This window comes from Heteronotia binoei, chromosome 21, assembly GCF_032191835.1.
Source record: "Heteronotia binoei isolate CCM8104 ecotype False Entrance Well chromosome 21, APGP_CSIRO_Hbin_v1, whole genome shotgun sequence".
Taxonomy (NCBI): Eukaryota; Metazoa; Chordata; class Lepidosauria; order Squamata; family Gekkonidae; genus Heteronotia; species Heteronotia binoei.
In genome coordinates, this window is record NC_083243.1 from 149,884,729 (window position 1) to 149,905,913 (window position 21,185).

General features: G+C 43.1%; 1 protein-coding gene across 9 annotated transcripts in view; it reads right to left on the reverse strand.

The window, feature by feature from the left end:
* The window catches only part of SOX6 (SRY-box transcription factor 6), an 841,142-nt gene that overhangs the window by 600,278 nt on the left and 219,679 nt on the right, over positions 1-21,185 (reverse strand). The window lies entirely within an intron of this gene.

Sequence of the window (21,185 nt, forward strand, 5' to 3'; positions counted from 1 at the left end):
GAAGGGGGCAGATGAGTCTCCCTGGAAAGAGAGTCCCAGGGTTTCGGTGCTTCAACTGAGAAGCCCCTCTCCTGGGTTGCTGCCTGCCTGTCAGATAGTGGGGGCATCTGAAGCAGGGTCTCAAGAAATGACCACAGTGGTTAGAAGGTTCACAAGGGAGTAAGAAGTCCTTCAGGTATGTTGGTCCAAAACCATATAAGCCTTTTAAGGTCAACATCAGTACCCTGAATTATGCCTGGAAACAGGCTGGGAGCCAGTATTGATAGGCTGAGACTGGAGTTATATGGTCCCTATGACCCACTTTAGTCAACATCAGACTGTAGCATTTTGCACCAAATGAAGTCTCTGATAACTATTCAAAAGCAGCCTCATGAAAGTGCATTGCATTAATCTAATCCAGAGGTGACTACCACATGCACCACAGTGGCCAGATCTTTTCTGACCAGGAACAGCCACAGCTGGATGACCCAACAAAGCTGTCCATTTCCCTATGCAGGTCATCCACCAGGGCAACCAAGGCTGTTTCAGTTCCATAACCATAACTAAAATCAGAGTGGAAAGGATTCAAACAATCCACCACTTGACATTGTCCAGCCACCATCTGTTCAATCACCTTGATCAAGAACAGAACACGTGGAACAGGGTAGGTATCTTTAACAGTGGACATACCACCCAGTCTCTCAAGAAGACATTAACTACCTCTAGGATCCAGTCAGCCAGCGGATGAACTCTGGGTTCTGACACTCGCAAGTGCCTAGAAAAGAGCACATCAACTGCCCAGGTAATTTCCTCATTCCAGAGGTCAACTACAGCATCTTTGTTGTCTGGAGATCAGTTGTAATTCATGGAGAACTCCAGGCCCTACTTGAAGAACCCACTCCATCCTTACAAAGAATGAGCTAGAGCCTTGTGAGGAAGAGACAGGATTTTTGGGTTCCACTTAAAAGCCATCAGTCTTGAAAAAGGCAACGAAACGTTTGACACCAGCTAACGTGGACTGGCTTTATATGGATGAACTTATTCATTAGCATGGGAGAAAACAGTGGACTGAACAAGCAAGACTGTGAAGTGGGATAATTTGTTTATTTACGTTTCTGTGTGCAATCTGGATGAAAGAATTCATTACAGACTGTTTCCTTATAATTTTGGTTTATGAGTCAACAGCAGACTCTTAACTTTCTAAAAGTGCCTACGTGCACTTTAAAAGTGCCTCTGTGCACTTGGATTTATTTTTCTGCAGACTGTTTTGAATTCATTTTGGTGCAGACTGTTTGAGAATAGAGGTTAAGTGCCTGTGTGCACTCTTGTGTTCCATATTGCAGTCTGTTTAAGGTAGAAGCTTTGGATTATTAAAGTGCCTTTTGTGCACATTCATATTGTTTATCTTAGATTATTTAGGAGCAGAGTCTACTCAGAAGTAGAGGCCAAAAGGGTTTTCCCTATTACATATATGTTTTGATAGTATAGTTTCACCCTGATGTTTTTTCAATTATAGTCTTTCTTAAACTCAGGAAGCCCCCCTTTTTCTCTATAGTACCTACTTGGAAGTTGGCAACTCTATCCAAAGATCATTTTCCCCCTATATCTTATTCTTAGCTGTTCTCAACCTTATGAATTCCTGAAGTAGGGAGAGATTCCACCCCCACCCCCCTAAATTGCAAAGTCCTATTTTTCTGCACACCTGAAGAGTCCCCTGAATATAGACAGCAACAGAAGGGGGCTGTGAGTTGCCCCATCAACCACCTTTCATTAGCATGGGAGATAGCCACTTTAAAAATTACCTCTGATAGTAACCTAGAAAGCAACAAGGGCTGATGTTTACAAATAGCAATGTCACTCACAAAAGCAGGTTGGAAATATTGGAATAATGAAGATTAGATGGAATTTTGTTTTGGTTAGGAGAGCTGGAAGAGAAGAAACTAGCTGGTCAGGAAAGTCAAAGTGGCCTGCTACAGAAAAGGTAATAAAAGAAAGCTCAATCTTTCTATCATGCCTATACTTTTTAAAAAGCAATGAGATAGTTTTAGGGAGCCCTGGGCAAAATCCAGGAGATTGCAGCCTTTTCACTCTAACAAAAATGATTTCCCTGCAAAACGCATACTGGACCTGTTTTATTAAACAGCTCTGAAGTACCATTATGTTCCCTACAGACAGGGGAAGAACCCTTTCAAGAGAAGGCCTAGCACAAAGATACTTGACTTTCCCTTTGCACAAAGTAAGTAGAAAATGTATATTTTACATGGGAGTAAAAGGGCTGCGCAGCAGTAGCTCTTAAAACACTTTATTGTAAACTTTCCATAAGATGTGCTGTGGACAATAAAATGCTGTAAAGTGTGGAAGCAAATTCCCTTCATATTTATAGTGAATATTATTCTTTGCGTGTTTGAAGGAAAACCTTTTTAAAAAACCAATAATGTGAGAAAGCACAGCAGCTAAATTTATTGTTAAGTATCACATCACTGATACTCCTGGGGGTTTCTCTTCATGGGAAGACAGCTTAAATAACATTTTCTAACACATTGGAGTGCTTCCCAGATATCTGAGGGCTTACAGAGGCAGTACAGTTTTAAAAGTGCACAGGAACAGTCAATTAGTAAACAAGACTTTCCTTTTTTTAAAACAGAGAATGGACACAAATAAATCCAACTTTGTTTAATAAAAGTGAACTATAGTTATCTTTTGTTCTGTGCAAGGTATATTATCTCTCTTTCCTGTTTCACCTGACTAACCTAGAGGTATTTGTTCCATCACCTGATTTAGCAGTTGGCTAGGAATAATAAGTCAAAACAATCTGCTATTGTTATATGAGACAACAACCTTTCATGTCCTTCAGCTTACCATGACCTTTCACCCTGCCTATCCCCCAATGGTCTCTCATAACAACTAAAACTACACTCAAGCTGAATTCCAGATTGTCATATAAAGAACTCTGTCCTTTCAAAACAAAACCAATTTTTACACCAAGGTGGGGGAGAAACACAAGCCCATTGTTCCCTCACAGATGGATGTTAGAGTTACTAAGGCAACAGCTCTAATCCTTCTTTTAACCACCTTTTTCACATCATTGGCCTATCAAGTATGCTACCTTTTAACTCATAAGCTCAGAAGCTGGTAGTCTAACTGGCTGCTCTAATTAGCTACGATTTTCACAGTACAGACAACATGATGAGCTAATCGAAATTTGCAAAATAATGACGTACCTCCAGCAAATATTCCTCCTCCTGAGGCCCAGTCTTAGAATAACAATAATGAGACCATTATTAGAGGAGGACATTAAAATGCTGCACTGCTGCTAAACAGAGGACTTAATTGTTCTGGTCTTGTCCACTGAATCAACAACCTATTGTTGCAAACTTGAAAAATAAAGGACTAGAGAATGGGTGCCATAATGATTGGTCTGTGCTGCCATACCAGTACTCTGCAAAATTGTTTTTCCTTTTGAAACTCCTGATGGACTAGTAGTTTTGTTTAAAAGTAATATAAAAGGCAATTGTTTTGGAGGAAAGTCTTAGTTATCGAAATCCTTAGAAGAAGTTCCCGGGATTTGTTCATGACCCCCTGAGATAAAAAAAAAAAAAGGACACAGGAATACTACTATTTGAAGATGTCTACTACAACTGCCTACAGTTACTCTACATAATACTGCCTTATTTAGTTACTGTAAGGAGGAAGGACACTTCCTTGGATCTCTACAATGCCAGATTTTATAGATCCAAGTGTGGACATACCCAACTAAAGAAAATTATCAGCTATCAACAACACATATTTTTTACTAATAGTATGGTCTTTACTAATCAAGTTATTAATTATAACTCAGTTATATAATTATAGAATTAATTATAACTTGTTAACAAGCAACAAAAGCATTCTTTAACACTTTTAAAAGACTGACCCAACCTTTTTGGTAAGATATTCTACCACTTCTAGCACAATGCAGAGCATAATCCAAGAGAAACTTCTTCTATGTGTCACTAAAAAGAACAACAATAAGTGACACCAGGGCTTTTTTTGAGCAAGAATTCACAGGAACACAGTTCTGGCTGGCTTGGCACCAGGAAGTGTGGCCTAACATGCAAACGAGTTCCTGCTGGGCTTTTTCTTCAAAAAAAGCCCTGAGTGACACTAAAATGAAAAACAAATGTACAAAAGTTTGAACTACATTTCAAATATGCCTATGTATCAGTTGTTACCAGTGACCTATAATAGGTAAGACGGTTTTTTTAAAGAGTGAAAAGAGAAAGCTCACAGCAAAGATGAACCCAATGAAATAAACACCCAAGATAGAATCAGCAAAAATAATAATAATAATCTCTGTTCCCTCTTGTGTGATGTTGTTCATCAACTGAACAGGTGCTTTGGCACTTTTACACATGCTAAATAATGCAGTTTCAATCCACTTCAGCAACTATTTGCAAGTGGATTTTGCCATTTCACACAGTAAAATCCAGTTGCAGAGTGCATTAAAAGTGGATTGTGTATTATTTAGTGAGTGTGAGAAAGCAGATGTCTGTTGATTCTCCCTCAAGCTACACCCAATGCTATTCCTGAGGGTTCCTTGATCTTTATTAGACACAAAAGTCTGCTACGAAAAAAGAGTAGCAAGCCGGTCCATAAACAGAATGAATTCACAATTCACTGGATTCAACCCACTGTTGGAGCTGTCAAATGTATGATATTGAAATGTCCATTCATTACCTATTTCTAACTTTAAAGGAGCTAGATATGGTAGCATTTTATATTACTGTTATTTATAGATTAATGTAAGGAATATTAAGAGAAACTTACCTCTGCTTGGATATGATTGTGGAGGAAGCCTTGTTTATTACATTTCAGTCATTCCTCCCACACTTACGTTTGAAAAAAATGACCACTCAACTTCATAGTGAAATTTACTCTGGTTCTGCTCATAATTAACAGCTTCTGGCATGGATTGACAGACCAAACCACCACAGAATGGTGGAGAAGCATGAAAATGATTTGATAATCATGAAGCTTCCGTGCAATTTCTGAACAGTATGCCTGGTTCTACTCATTTGCTATTTATATTGATTTGTATGTCACACCTTTAGCACATAGATAATTTCAGAGCTTATTTATTGTATGTATCTTAGTTGTTTCTCCTCCACATACATACTTTTTCTGCAGCTGTCAGCCTCTGGCAAGAATGAAAAGCCAACTGACATTATACAAGTTAAAGTCAACTCAGCTTGCTTTCAAGCTTATACTGAGATCTACTCCAAGTCAAAATCAGCAATTCTGAAAGGTAATTAATAGCTGGATGAGAAGGAGTTCTGTGCTCACTATGAGTCTCCCAGCTCCTGTTCAGGATGATTGCAGACTACTCAAAAAGCAGGCTATTTTGTGAGCGCCAGCCAAAATTTGCTATATTAGCAGTTTCCTGTATCAACAAAGAAAGGTTGTTTTTTAAGTCCTCAAAAGCTGGTTCCAAACTGTAAAAGAATATACTAGGAGAAAGTCTCTAAATTTAGATTTCAGTTAAATCAAGAGTGACAGCCCCAAAGCTACTTACAAACTTCACTAATAGCCAAAGCAAGTAGAGGTTGCCATTTTATAAAATAGGAAGTGTTGACCTTCAGAAGCTGCAGAGAAGCAGAGAAATCAACAGCGCCTGGGAAGAACAAAAACAATCCCCAGAAGATGGTGCAGTTTCAAGAAAAATATCACACATTCAAGAGGTAGAAAAAGTTGAGTGTGAGAGGCTGGGGTGCAAGCTCAGAAAAAAAATCAATTTAAGATATTTGGGAAGGAAAAAAGACAAAGGGATAGTACACTGATGAAAACTACTGTGCTTGGAACATTACTGGCAAAGTGGGTATTTACTAGAATATTTCATACATTATAATAACCTAACAGGGTTGAGGGGTTTTTTTTAACAGCACAGCAGAAAAAAATCTACAGCTGAATTACACAGTATAACTGGAATTAAAAGTGTGGCTTTTGGCCTCTTTTGCATATGAACATAAATGCATGTATTCTAACATATATTAGAAGTAGGCTTCCCAATCCCCAGGTCCCAGCGGGGGATCCCCCGTTTTTACAGGCTTCCCCCCTCCCCCAGCCAGCTGGCCGGCGGGGGAAGCCCTGCCCCCAACAGTCATCATATAGCTTGAGAGCTCCTGCAGGTTTAGAAACCTGCAAACAGATCCCTTTTTAAAATCTGTGCCTTTAAGGCTGAACAGGAAACAGGAAGGGCTTCATGGGAAAGGGTCAGTAACAGTTTCGTTGGAGAAGGGCCCTCCCTTTGTTTTGCTTTCGTTTTCAGAGGAAGTGAAGTTGTGCAGGAACAAGACCCAGTAAGTATTTGTGTGTGTGAGAGAGAGGGAGGAGGCAGGGGATTCCCTGGTTTGGAGGCCCTCCCCCCTCCGCTTTAGAAAGCGTGGGGGGGAAGGAAATGTATTCTGGGCACTCTATTATTCCTTATGGAGAAAGATTCCCATAGGGAATAATGGGGAATTGTTCCGTGGGTATTGGGGGCTCTGGGGGGGGTTATGTTTTGAGGTAGAGGCACCACATTTTTAGTATAGCATCTAGTGCCTCTCCCCAAAATACCCAAGTTTCAAAACAATTGGACCAGGGGGTCCAATTCTATGAGCCCCAAAAGATGGTGCCCCTATCCTTCATTATTTCTTATGGAAGAAAGGCATTTAAAAAGGTGTGCTGTCCCTTTAAATGTGATGGCCAGAACTCCCTTGGAGTTCAATTATGCTTATCACACCCTTGTTCCTGGCTCCACCCCAAATGTCTCCTGGCTCCGCCCCCAAAGTCCCCAGATATTTCTTGAATTGGACTTGGCAACCCTAATTAGAAGAGACAGAGGTCCAATTTGCCAAGGACAAAACAGGAAAGGAAAGATACCAGACTTAAGTTACATTTTGGACAATGGAAATAACTCTCCACTTCCCTAAACATTGTTAACAAAGTTTTGCCTTAGACTTAATTGGTTCTAATGTTTTATTTACTTCTGTTGCAAGAGTTTTTAAAAAATGACATTAAAAGCTAGCTCATGTGACCTTTTAATAGTATTAATACATGTTGCACATTGAAAAGTTTCTTGGCCTCTGAATTCACAGCACACATTTTAGTTATAGTCAGGCATTTTTCCATGGTAAATTGAAAATGAAAATACATAGTATCAAGAAGTATTAAATTGTAAACAAGATCTCTTGATTTATGAAATCCTTGCTTTGCTTCATTTATCTTCATCCTGTTAGGCTAAATTAATTAATTCCAGCACTGCATACCTTCTCTTTTCATTACATCAAATAATATGGTTTGGAAATTAGACGCTCTCGCTAGAAAAATGATGAAATACTGTCTTAAGGAAAGTATCTACATATGTGTAGTTTGGCCAATATTAACTAGATCAATAGTGTGGTCCCAGACAGAGTTATACCATTCTAAATCCACTGAAGTTAGAGAGTTTAGAAGGACGTTACCTCATTTTAGGATTATACTGTAAATGGATTAAACTGTATACAAGATATACAACATTTATTTTTCATTCATGTTTCTGGGTTCTCAAAATGTTTCAGAATACTAAAACAGATCAAACTATTCTCATGTTTGAAAATATACTGAAAATATTAAATCATTAACACAAAAACAGGGGAAGGGATGATATCGCGTAATTTAGTTTAAGAGGTAGATGGATATATTTTAAGGTTTGAGAATACAAACAGTTTGCAATTGTTTATGTGATCCAAATACAATACATGAAATATGTGAGACAAATTGTTGCATAGTTTCTCTGTATATAATTAACTGGATGACTGAAATTATGGGAAAAATCAAGCTATTTTAATACTTTAATAGGGGGTAAAACACTAAATTTACTCTCTGAATTTACAACAATACAGCATCTGGAGCTATGTAAATGAACAAAACAGTAAAGCCTTTTTTAATCTTACCCTGATCAACCAAGCTTCTCCCTCTTCAACCACAGCTTTGTGCGTGATATCTTTCTGCTAGTGTTTCTTATTTAATTAAAACAGACACTGACAGAAGGACATGGATTAGGACTGTAATGATGCATTTACTTAGATTAATCGGAGTCTCCTTTTGGAGTAATGGCTTAAACAAAGAACAAAAGGAAATTGTTATGAAACAGCCTTTTATCCCAAGCAAAGGTCGTATTATGAGGTTTTTAATTTTGTAAGCCTCTGTTACACTGGGCCTCGCTCCTGGAACATGAGAAGTGCCCTTTTTTCCTCTTCCAAAGCCAGTTATTATAATATAGCCATTAAAGCTGCAAATTAAAATGTCTGATTTTAAAACAGGTTGCTTAGCTTTCAGAACACTCTAATTAGCATGTTGTGCATTGTTGTGAAAGAAAGAGGGCTAAAACACTAATGACCCACTGCCAGGTGACCGCACTGCTGCACAAACTAATAAAGACTCCTCCCCCCCACCCCCAGCAGGAATATTAATTATCCAAGCTCAACTCAGGTCTCCTCTGCACCACTTTATACATTTTTAAAAACTCTTCATTTGTCTACATGTATGAATTTAAGAGATAATGCCACAGTTTTTAATATGGTAAACTGAAAGCCAGAATTGTACAATACTCATGAAAGCAAAACCAGACAAGCCACCAGAAGCCACCAGAAGTTAAACAAGTTTTTTATTGTTATTATTTATTACATGTATATCCCACCTTTCTTCTATTATGAAAGTGCCTATCCGGGAACTGACCAGACAAGTACCTGCTTAGCTTCAGTAATATTGCTGTATCATGTCTACCCAGTTGCGTCCAGGAAACACTGCACTTTCTGCTACAGGCATTAGCCCTTAAAAGTACATAAAATTAATTTATTCATTCAGAATATTTATTTATTTCGATTTATATCCCGCCCTCCCCACCAAAGCATATTTCTATGCCACCCTTCCAGATCCTGCAATTAAAAAACACAACACAAGCCATTGGACATATGCAGCTTAAAAACTACCCATAAAACAGAAGCAGACCACTAAAAAGCTAATAAAATAAAACCATTAATTAAAAACCCAGGTAAAAAGATTTGGATTGACACTTAAAATAAAGTTGGTGTCAGGCGTGCCTCTAGGGGAAGGGCATTACAATGGTGAGGCATCACCAAAAAACAATATTATCCTGTTTCTATTCACCACCTGCCTCATCTATGAAGGTGGGGCACAAAGAGCAGGACTTGAGAGTCAGATTGAAAGTATGGGAGGACCCAGTATGGGAGGAGACAGCATGAGAATATGGGAAGAGACAGTTCTTCAAGTACCCTGACCCTAAACCATTTAGGGACATGAAAGTAAGAACTAGCACTTTGAATTGTGCCCAGAAACAGATGGGTAACCAGAGCAGATCCTTCAGCACAGGAGTTACAGGATCCCTGTAACTAACCTCCTGACAGTAGCCTGACTGCCATATTTCAGACCAACTGAAATTTCTGAACCATCACACGAAGGGTCACATACTGCCTTGAAAGAGAAAAGATGCGGTTCAAGTGTGGCTTTGCTAACATTGTCCTGCTTCCAATACAGCTGACAATTATGTGACCTAATTAGAGATCTCACTGTCAGAGGATACAGGACAGAGTCTCACAAAAGCACAAATTCAATCTTGATCAGGCCCATAACTATGGGGGGGGGGGTCGCTGGGGGCCCCACCTCTGACTTCTTCTGCCCAAGGCTGCCCAACTTAGGGTCCACGACCTGGTGGAGCAGGAAAGGAGGGTGAGAGGCAGCTGCGCTTTAAAGCTGGCTGCAAAAGCATGGGGACCCAGCCTACCAGCTCTGCCTTTCTCCCCTCCTGCTCAGCTTGAGAGGCCAAGAGCACAGGGCTGAGCTGGAGCCCCCACTGGTGGTGGCAGTGGCCGAGAGCTGGTTGGAGGGGGGGTACCGTGCTTGGCCAGACTTCCTGCTCCACTCTTCTGGACCCTGTTCACTCTTCCTGGAGCCTGCCACAGCTGCTAGGGCTTGCCATCCAGGCTCTGGGCTACTTCCCAGCACAGCTCATCCAGCAGGTCAGGGCTGCTTCGGTCTTGGCACTGGGTCCTTCCACCACCGACTATTCCACTCACTGCCACCTCTTCCTCACCCTGCAGCAGCGGTAGCCTCTTCATGCTGCTCCAGGGAGAGACTTGAAGAGTATAAAGGGTATGGGAAGGCAGGGAGACCATCCAAGATGTGCAGCTGGCCAGATGGGCACCTCCAGGCAGGAATCACTCACAAGGGGCAGGTGAGTAATTGGGTGGCTTATCTATGACAACCAGTAGGCTGGGGCTGCTTTGGACTTGGCACTGGGTTCTTCCCAATTTGGGAAGAAAGGCAGGCAGAGGAGCATGACGAGGTGCCCCCTGACTTATTTAAGACCCAATCGAATATTTAAAACCTGGCTAAGGCTATTAACTTGATTCAAAAACAGTTACCAAACAAGTTCACATTTACTCCAATAATTATAACACCTTCTAATAGTGAAAAGAAAGGAGGAAGACTGGTTTCTCACAAAAATCTTATATTCATTTATGTAAAGCATAAAACACATGGTTTCATATCCAGTCAGCAATTTGAACACAAGTCTTACCACCCCTTTCTTCCAACATTACATAAATATTTATTGTTGTAGTATCATGAATGACAGGACACGTCAGCTTCGCTTAAACGTAAGAGGGGGAGCGTTATTTAGTTCTCTGACCAATTCTTTCTCTGGCTGGGCCTTTCTTCAGTCAACCTCTCAATGAGCTTACTCAGCCACTGACTTCCATACAGGAGCCCTGCAGCGCCAAAACTAAAGGACATGCAAAACTTATCCTTAGAGGCTGTCAGTATACATTACAACATTCTCCCCCATTAAGTTTTGCTGAACACTAACAATAATATTAATACAAAAGACATGGAGAACTTTATAATGCATGATCTTTGAAATGAGTAGGAGTAAATCTCTGACATGTAGAATGATGTATTGCTTGTCTGTCATGTTGCCATTTCTGCTGCTGTTGTTTATGATGCATTCGTCCAGTCAGGTATGGATGTAACAAATCAAATTTGGACCTCAATTTCCTGCCCATTACATTTCAGCTGGAGATAAATCTATGGTAGAATGTGGCAAAATTCTATAATTAAACAAATAATTCTATAATTCTATAATTAAACAAATAATGAGCAAGCCTTATATTGAGACTTTTACCCAGTCTTCTTTTAGCCTTCTTTTAAAGACTGCACTGTGCATTCTGCTAGGCCATTTGATGCTGGGTGATAAAGTGCAAAGCTAACATTCTAAATGTTAATTTGAATTGTTCACCAGTAAAGGAACTTGCATGATTTGTCATGAGCATCTCAGGCATGCATGCTGAACCAAATGCATGCCTACTGAAACACATTCTTAACTTACCAATTGTAGCTTCATTAAGTCATGTAGACATCGGATAAATCTCCACCCATTTTGAATGAGATCTACCAATATGAGGAATATCTTACACAGAAAAAAAACCTTCATAGTCTACATGTAATAATCTCCAAGGTTGTCCTGGCCACTCCCAAGGATGAAGGGGAACCACAGAAGGCATTTTATGGCTTTCTTGGAACACATCACAAATCTGTACCATGTGCTCAATTTCTTGGTTAATTCCCGGCCACCACAGATAGCTTCTAGCTAAGACTTTCATCTTAATGATTCCAGGGTGGCCTTGTGTAGGTCTTGTAATATGGCGGCCTGACAATACACATCCACCATAGATGCTTAGTTCCCACCAACATTGGTAGAATAATGTAAGCCCTTTGTCTTCCAAAAAATGTGGCCATGCCCTCAATATAAATTCCCTGACTTTGGCTAATAATGGGATCTGTATAAATCCAAGACTTTATCTGTCTGGCTGTCATTGGTGGAGTGGCAAGGCAATCTATTCATTGTCTGACTGTCATTGGCATTATTGTAGGCACTTCAGGTAATGGTAGGCAGCTCAAGGCATCTGCATGGCCCAATTCTTTTCCAGCTCTATACACAATATTACACTCATAGGCTTGTAAAGTGACAACCCATCTCTGCATCCTTAGCAAAGCCATCTGTGGTACTACTTTCATTTCATTAAATAACAAAATCAGAGGTTTGTGGTCTGTGCAAATTGTAAAATTCTGACCATTAATATATTTATGGAATTTTGGACTTCAGACATAACAGCTAATCCTTCCTGATCCAGCTGTGAACAATTATGTTTAGCAGGGGACAGAGTTCATGACACCATCCTATGGGTTTCTCAGATCCATCCTCCATCTGATAAGCCAGAACCGCCCCAATTTCATAAGGGGAAGCATCACCAGTCAAAATCAAGGCTTTAACCAGTTGATAATGAACCAGCACATCTAAAGTCTGCAAGAGCTGCTTTGAGTTCTCAAAGGAGTTCTCCAATGCTACTTGACTCTTTTCTTAAGCAAGATGTAAAGAGGCCTGCAAAGTGCTGACAAATTAGCAAAAACTTACTAAAATAATAAAGCAATCCTAAATATGCTTTCACTTCAGAAACATTCTTCCATCACAAGGTGCAGCCCATGAGCATCCACTTTATATCCTAAATAGATCACATCTACTTTCAAAATAGAACACTTGCTTTTTAAGGTGCAGTCGTGGTCCCTTTAGTCTGTTTGAAACTTCAGATTCCTGGATCAACAGTAATTCTGGACTCCAGAGGCAAATTTCCATCTTCTTTCTACCTACAGCATATATGGTGTCCTTTTTCATCCAATGGAGGACCTTTAGAACTATCCTCTAGGTGCTGATGGCTCTTATTTGTCCTACCCTGTTATAGTAAACAAGTGGTGTTTTTTTCTCCTAGCCATGAAAATACAGAATAATTCAAAATAAGAACATTTTCTCACAAGGACAGTTAACTTGACAGAAAACTGTCAAGAAAAGGTGATTACATTTGGCAAAAAAAATCTCCTGCAATGGTATAAACTCTTTAGTTCTAAATAAAGTATTCTCATTAGCAAGGAAAGCTCTACAACTTACTCATATAGACTTCAGTAGTATAAAGCAAAATGAAATTGAATTACAGTGGTTAGTCATTTCTTGTGCCCTGCCCTACCTAAACCCACCAGCTTCATGTCTCCTCCACCTAATGCAAAACTGTGGAGAAGAACGAAGAAAGGAAAATATTAGATCTACCACGTAGGTTTTAAACTGACAGATAAAAGGTAAAGGTGCAAGCACCAGTCATTTCTGACTCTGGAGTGACATCACATCACAACTTTTTCACTGCAGACTTTTTAATGGGGTGGTTTGCCATTGCCTTCCCCAGTCATCTATACTTTACCCCCAGCAAGCTGGGTACTCATTTTACCGACCTCAGAAGGATGGAAGGCTGAGTCAACCTTGAGCCGGCTACCTGAACCCAGCATCCGTTGGAATCAAACTCAGGTCATGAGCAGAAAGCTCCGACTGCAGTACTGCAGCTTACCACTCCGTGCCATGGGGATCTCTAAACTGACAGATAGGGACCCCAAAAATATGGCTGTTTACATTACAGCCTGGGTGCTTGCAAAATGACAGAGTCATTTAAGTCACAGTAAGTCCTGTCCAAAGTATAATTTGAAGTTAGGGCCATACTTCACATTTTGTCCAAACCTATTAACATCATTGCTATCATAAGTTCTCTCTGAGCTGTAAAGTGGATTACAAGATATGAAAAACAACTGAATCAAACAGCAAACAAAATCAAACAAAACAATGCAATGGGACTAGTATTATAGAACTGAAAATAATGCAAGTAAAAAATTGCTAAAGCAACAAAACTGTTTAAGACTTGACATACAGTAATGCAGGAAGGCTGCAAAAGTACAGTACATAGCACTGTGGTTATTAGGTATAATAAGCATGTCACATCTCGGGGCACAGGCAGGAGGGAGTCTAAAGCCGGTCCGAAGTCAAAGTTCAAGGAGTTAGTCAGGAGCCGAGTCACCACATCAAAACAGCAAACCAGAAGGAGAAGTCAGTGTCCAAAGCCAAAGGGTCAGGATGCCAAGGAATTTAAACAGGTCAGGAACTGGAATCAGGAAGGAGCGTGGATGCAAGCCAGGGAATCGACTTGTTGCTTCCACGAGGTTGCCAAGTCCCGGGCGTGAGTTATATAGGCACATCAATCAGCCTACTTCCTGGGTGGCCGTAGTTCCTCTAGTAATCAGGGCTCAGAGATCTGAAGCATTGGCATGCAGCACATCTGTTTTCTGTCAGTGTCTTTCGAAGACACACGCACATTCTTGAGATGGGAGGGGGAGAGTTTGGAGGAGACTGATTGTCAACCGCCAGCGTGGATGCCTGGAATGTGGAGGGTGTGAATGACGGCCCAGCTGTTGGTTCTTCCTGGTCTGTTAACCCTTCCAGCTCCCCCTCCTCAGGGCTCATTACACTATCCCCCCCCGCAGGACCCCCCCTCCACAGATGGGCCAGGTCGGTCAGGGTAGGCTGTGTGAAACTGTTGCACAAGGTCGGGGGCATGCAGGTTGTCCATGGGTTCCCAGGACCCATGGGGCCATAGCCTTCCCAGTACACGAGGTACTGGAGGTCCCCACGGTGGATTCGGGAGTCCGGGAGGTGGTGGATCTCATATTCTTCCTCGTCATCGACCAGGACGGGTGGAGGCGATGCTGGAGGCAGTGGTCGGATGGGTGTAGCAGGAACAAGGAGGGACCAATGGAAGACCGGGTGGATGCAGAGGGTGGCTGGAAGCTGTCGCTGGAAAGCAACGGGGTTGATTTGGTCCGTGATCAGGTAAGGCCCCGCGAAGCAAGGGTCCAGCTTGCGAGACCAGCCAGGCCAACGTAGGTACCGGGTGGAGAGCCAGACGTGGTCCCCGGGCTTCAGTGGTGGCCCCACCTGCCGCTTTCAGTCAGCGGCTGTCTTGTAGGCCTCTTTAGCCTGTTGGAGCTGCTCTCGGAGCAAGTCCTGGAGAACCTGGAGTTCCTGTAGGTGCACATCAGCAGCAGGGACTGCTGTGGGGGACAGGACTGCAGGGAAGAAGCGAGGCTGGTACCCACAGGTGGCCGCAAACGGGGTCTGTTGCGTGGACGCATGCACGCAAACTCAGGCAAACTCAGACAGGGGTAGCAGGGTGGCCCAGTCATTCTGCTGGTAGCTGGTGTAGAAATGTAGGTATTGTTCCAGCGTGGCATTGATGCATTCAGTCTGCCCATCCATTTGGGGATGGTATGCGGAGGACAAATGCACCTGGGTGCCTAAGCTGGAATGCAGCGCTTGCCAGAATCGGGAGGTGAACTGGGGGCCTCAGTCTGAGATGAAGTGTTCCGAGAGCCCATGAAGGTGAAAGATGTGCTGGAGGTAGAGCTGGTCTGTTTCAGGAGCTGTGGGAGGCTTGGGACACAGAACAAAGTGAGCCAACTTGGTGAAGAGGTCCACCATCACCAGGATGCAAGTGTGCCCCTTGGACCTGGGTAGCTTGGTGATAAAGTCCAGGGAGACAGTGTCCCAGGGTCCTGCAGGCATGGGTAGGGGATGCAAAAGCCCCGGGGGCTTAGCCAGTATATCCTTGGCCCGCCGGCAGACCTCACAGGAATCGACAGCGGGTCACGTCGGCATGGATGCAAGACCACCAGAACTCCCATGTGAGCAGGTGTAGGGTCTTGTGTTGGCCGAAGTGCCCCACAGGAGGGGAGTCATGGGTCAGGTGGAGCATGTCGGCTTGGAGGGGCCCCAGAGGCACGTATAGGCGTCCATGGTGCAGGAGGAGACCTTGGCGAGTAGTGGTCCCTGGCCAGGCCATCTTGCACTTCCAGGAGGTGTTGCTGAGCCCAGAGGTCTTGGGCCTGGCTGGCCTGGATGTCTGCCACCATGGTCAGGCGAGTCGTGGTGGCAGTGAATACCGAGGGTGCAAGGATGAGCCCAGTTGGGGTTTCCTCCGTGAGAGGTGCAGCGTACTCTGGTTTTCGGTTCTGGTTCTGCAGGATGTAAGTGATCCAGAAGTCAAACTGGGAAAAGAAGAGGGACCACCGGATCTGACGCTGGGTTAGGCGTCAAGCAGTCTGTGAGGTGTTCCAGGTTCCGGTGGTCAATCAGGACCTGGATGAGGTGCGGGCCCCTTCAAGGTGATGCCTCCAAACCTCGAAGGCAGTCTTGATGGCCAGGAGTTCCCGCTCCCAGATGGTGTAGTTGCACTCTGCGGATGTCAGCTGCCGCGAGTAGTACACGCAGAGTTGTAGCGGCTGGGAGGGGTCCTCCCGCTGGGATAGCACTGCGCCGAGGACCATGCTGGAGGCATCGGTCTCTACTGTGAACAGCAGCTGCGGGTCTGGGTAACATGGGAGCAGCTCTGTGCTTTTTCCATGGGTGAGCTGCAGCCGTGCAGCCCCGAGTTGCATGGGCTCGGGGTCTTCAGTCCTGGGGCTGGTGTGCATTGGGGTTGGCACCATCGCTAGGCAGCAAGGCAGCTGAGAGGGACGGATGCTGCTGCGCGCTTGGCAGCAGCTTTCCAGGTGGCCATCAATGCAGAGACACGCGTGATTAGACCTTGCAGCGTGGCCGGTCAATCTACTCGTGCCAGCTCATCAAGGACTTTGTCAGCCAGCCCCTCCGTATACTGGTCCATGAGGGTAGCCTTGTTCCAGGCCAGCTCTTGAGCCAGAAGCTTGAACTCAGTGGAGTACTGGGAAACCGAATCTCTACCCTGCTTCAGGGTCCGGATCTTCCGATTGGCGGTGGCTGCTTGCTGGGGGTTAGCAAAAGCTACCGTCATATGATCCAGGAAGCCCTGGTAGTCAGTCAGCAGGGGTGATGGGGCTAAAAGCAAGGGGGTAGCCCATTTAGCTGCCTGCCCCTTTAAGAGGCTGACAATGAAGCATACCTTGGTCTTGTCGTTGGGGAAGTCTCTGGCACGTAATTCAATATACAGTTTGCACTGTGCCAGGAATGCAGGAAACTCCTCCACCTTCCCAGCGAACTTCTCTGGGGGGAAGCACCAGGCATTTGGGTGGGGCAGTGACAGCGGCTTGCAGTTGCTGCTGCTGTTGGATAAACCACCATTTGATTGAGGTGCTGCACCTGCGTAAGCAAGGCTACTAGCTGCCCAGAGCCTCTGCTTGCCTCTTCATCCATCCTGTGGAGTGAGTGTGTGGGTGGAAGCAATCTGTCACATCTCGGGGCACAGGCAGGAGGGAGTCTAAAGCCAGTCCGAAGTCAAAGTTCAAGGAGTCAGTCAGGAACCGAGTCACCCCAGCAAAATCGCAAACTAGAAGCAGAAGTCAGTGTCCAAAGCCAAAGGGTCAGGGTGCCAAGGAATTCAAACTGGTCAGGAACTGGAATCAGGAAGGAGCGTTTATGCAAGCCAGGGAATCGACTTGTTGCTTCCACAAGGTTGCCAAGTTCCAGGCGTGAGTTATATGGGCACATCAATCAGCCTACTTCCTGGGTGGCCGTAGTTCCTCTAGTAATCAGGGCTCAGAGATCTGAAGCATTGGCGTGCGGCGCGTCTGTTTTCTGTCAGTGTTTTTCGAAGAAGCACGCGCATTCTTGAGATGGGAGGGAGAGAGATTGGAGGAGACTGATTGTCAACAGCCAGCATGGATGCCTGGAATGTGGAGGGTGTGATTGATGGTCCAGCTGTTGGTTCTTCCTGGTCTGTTAACCCTTCCAGCTCCCCCTCCTCAGGGCTCATTACAAAGCATTGCAATAGAGTACAATACTATCTTTATACTATAGTTCCAATTCCTTTATATATAAGAATGTCCTCTTGAAAATTTCTGATTAGCACATTCTGCAAAGCAACCAAAGTACAGGGGCCTTCCTGACAACCTCAGGCTGGCAGTTCCATAAAGTTGAGGCCGCCATAGAGAATTTAAGTGAATGGACAGTTGCTGATTTTGCCTCTTTACAAGATGGCATCTTCAAAAGGCTTTGTTCAGGTTATCATAAACAAGGGAATAGGGCAAATAAATTTTGAGCTGGAAGAAAGTTGGATAAAGATGGAATAAGATATACAAAGCAAACCAAGACAAGGGTCAGAAATAGCAGAACAGAACACTAACATGATGTGACCAGATACCCACACAGTGGCACAGCTCATACAATACTCTTATTTGTATCACCAAGTTAGAGAATTAATTTAGATGATTGGGCAGGGGGAAACAGAAGTAATTAAATTAATAGTAAGCTGCTTCCACAGGCTGTAGTGAAGAGTGATGGCTATTCAAAAACACCAGTTCTGCCCAGGCGAGTCCAATCTCATCAGTTCTTGGAAACTAAGTAGGGTCAACTCTGCCAAGTACTTGGGTGGGAGACCTCCTTGGAATACCAGTTTTATTCATCTACCTCTCTGAATATCCTCCAGGCCCCCAGAAGGGGTCAGTCACCAGAGGTTACCATGACTTCCAGGTGCACGCACGCATATACACATACACACATGCACATAAAAATACAAAAAACCCCAAAAACTCACAAAACCACCAGATCTGTGACACTTGGCTAGTATTAGGATATGTGCACACACATCATTCAATATTCAGCACTTGATGACTTTCAGCGAAATATATGAATGAACTATAAAGTAGTCATATAAAGTTGAGTCTATGGTGTTTGATCTATGACCATTCATAAAAAGTAATCTGTTAATGAGTCATCAAATCATGACCATACATGCATAAAACTATCCACAATCCAGCAAAAATAAGTATGCTGAAATACAAAACACAACTCAAGCACCAACAGCCGCAGATGAATTATCAAGTACCTACATGAGAAACAAAATCTAAAGTCTGGATGTACAGAGCCCAAATTTTCAAAATATCTACTCATAAACCTTTCATTCAATTTAGTGGTAGATTGGCAGCCAAAAGAGTTACAAGACTGGGTCATAACAATATTTTAACAATACTATGTGACATGAGTAAATGTATTCTGTGTATAATACAGTACCCACTAGCCTAAGCTAGCATTCCAAAGGCACACTTTACTTGATAAATGTCAAATGTGGAAGTACGCACCACGGTAATTGTTGTAAATAAGTAGGAAAAAATGTGAATCTATCTCCCATACACAATATGAACACTGAATTTAAAGTTAGAATTGTTTAGATAGTAAATTAATATGTTGCTTAACCTCCACTGGATAAAAAAGACTTCCCAGGCAATATCTGCATCCATTCAGCATTAGAACAATGAGCTCCTGCCTGAGCATAGTACTTAGTGTCCTGTGGTTTCTATCGAATATCCATATATTACATTAGTGTACATAGCACAGTAGCAGTAATTTAAGAGTTCATCAGAGCAGGCTGGCAGGATCAGACTGGCAGAAAAACAGTTATTGGCATGGCTCAGCACAAACAGGAGCTAAGCAGTCAAGCAAAGTTAGGATTCATGCTGGTGTAGAACAGAGCTAGAATCTGAAGTGAATTTGATACATTACAAAATTGTGCTGCAAAAAAGCAGTACTCAGTGGCCATACACCCATTTTATGTTACCCCTTAGTTCTATGAACAAGTTGTAACTGGCACCTGTGTTACCTGGTTGGATACATCTATTTACAATATCCTACATAACATTGCATTATAATAACAACAGCACAAAGGTAAATTTATTTGGAATTAGTTGTAATTGACATGGGTCACATGGCCAGACCCATTACACACACCACTAGATAATCATTATCATCTTTAGGTAACTGCCAGACTCTCTGCTTCGGCAGGGAGGGCGGGATATAAATCCAATAAATCAAATCAAAAACTTAGATGTAAATCAGGGGTCCCCAACACAGTTGCCCATGCGTGTCACAGCTCCCATCAACACTTTTCCTAATGCCAATCAAGTGTTTTCAGGAAGTGGTTGGAGCCACATGGGCTTTTGCCCAGCAGGGCTTCTTATTGGCAACTAGAGATCTGACTGACTGGGAAGATTTTTTAAAAGTTGCTTCAGCAGCAGCTTCCACTACAGCAAAGAATCTTCACTGTGTGACTGAAGGTAAACTGTGTATGGAAGAAAACTCTGTTAAACTTATGGTCATGTAAAAAAGCAGCCGGCTCAAGGTTGACTCAGCCTTCCATCCTTCCGAGGTTGGTAAAATTAGTACCCAGCTTGCTGGGGGTAAAGTGTAGATGACTGGGGGAGGCAATGGCAAACCACACCGTAAAAAGTCTGCCAAGAAAACATCATGATGTGACGTTATCCCATGGGTTGGTAACAACTTGGTGCTTGCACAGGGGACTACCTTTACCTTTTAAAAAAGCATCCTGTTAAATAAAGACCATGAGACAGAGCAGGAATCCACCAGCATTACCTTCTGATATCAGCTTCCCAAATAGGACTTCAACCACAGTAACACAGTGCCTGTTAATCTCTGCACTGAGAGGTGGTCCAGGAGAATTACCAGTGTTGCTGGTATTGAAGGTGGCTGAGAGCTCCAGCAGAACTAGCAGGTTCACACTTCTCCTGTCTAGTTCTCAGTAGTTTATCCCCCAATGACCAAAGCAGTCCCTGATCCAAATTCTGACTTAAAGCTGGATTTAATTGGGTCCAGAAAATAATTCTCCTCCAAAAGCCCCTGGAGCTGAAAAGCAACCACCCATTCTAGCACCTTGCCTAAGAATGGAAGAATGGAGACTGGATGGAAGTTTTTAACATGGTAGGACTCTAGGAGGGTATTTTCAGAACAGGTCAAATCACTGCCTCTTTAAGCACAAGGGGCATTTACCACCACCCCTTACCCACTTGGTCGCTCCCTGGGAGATTTCATCAGCCAGGAAGGGCAAGGATCAAGGTTACAGGTGGTAGGCCTCACCTCTCTGAGGATCTTGTCCACAACCTTGGGTGCCACAACTTGAAAGATATTCATATATATCAGTCAGGCAAATGCCAAAAACACATCACCTGAACAGGCATCCATGCTAGCATCTTATCCACTTATTGTTATAATTTCGTAAATTTTGTAATTATTAATAAGATACACAAAAAATTTTGGTAATATTTGTTTGAGATTCTTTATTGTTTGTGGTATTAATCACAGTTAGCATCCTTTGCTGCATGGAGACTGCAGCATCATCTGCAAGTCCCCAAGAACTCTCAGCCTTGAAAACTCCAAGACCCAGCCTGCTATGGCCTCCAGCAGGCTTGGGAGGCTGCCACCAGTGCACTAGGTGGTCAGTACACCAGATGTACAGCCAAACTCTCCTCAGCATCCTAGACCAGGCCAACACAGTCAATGC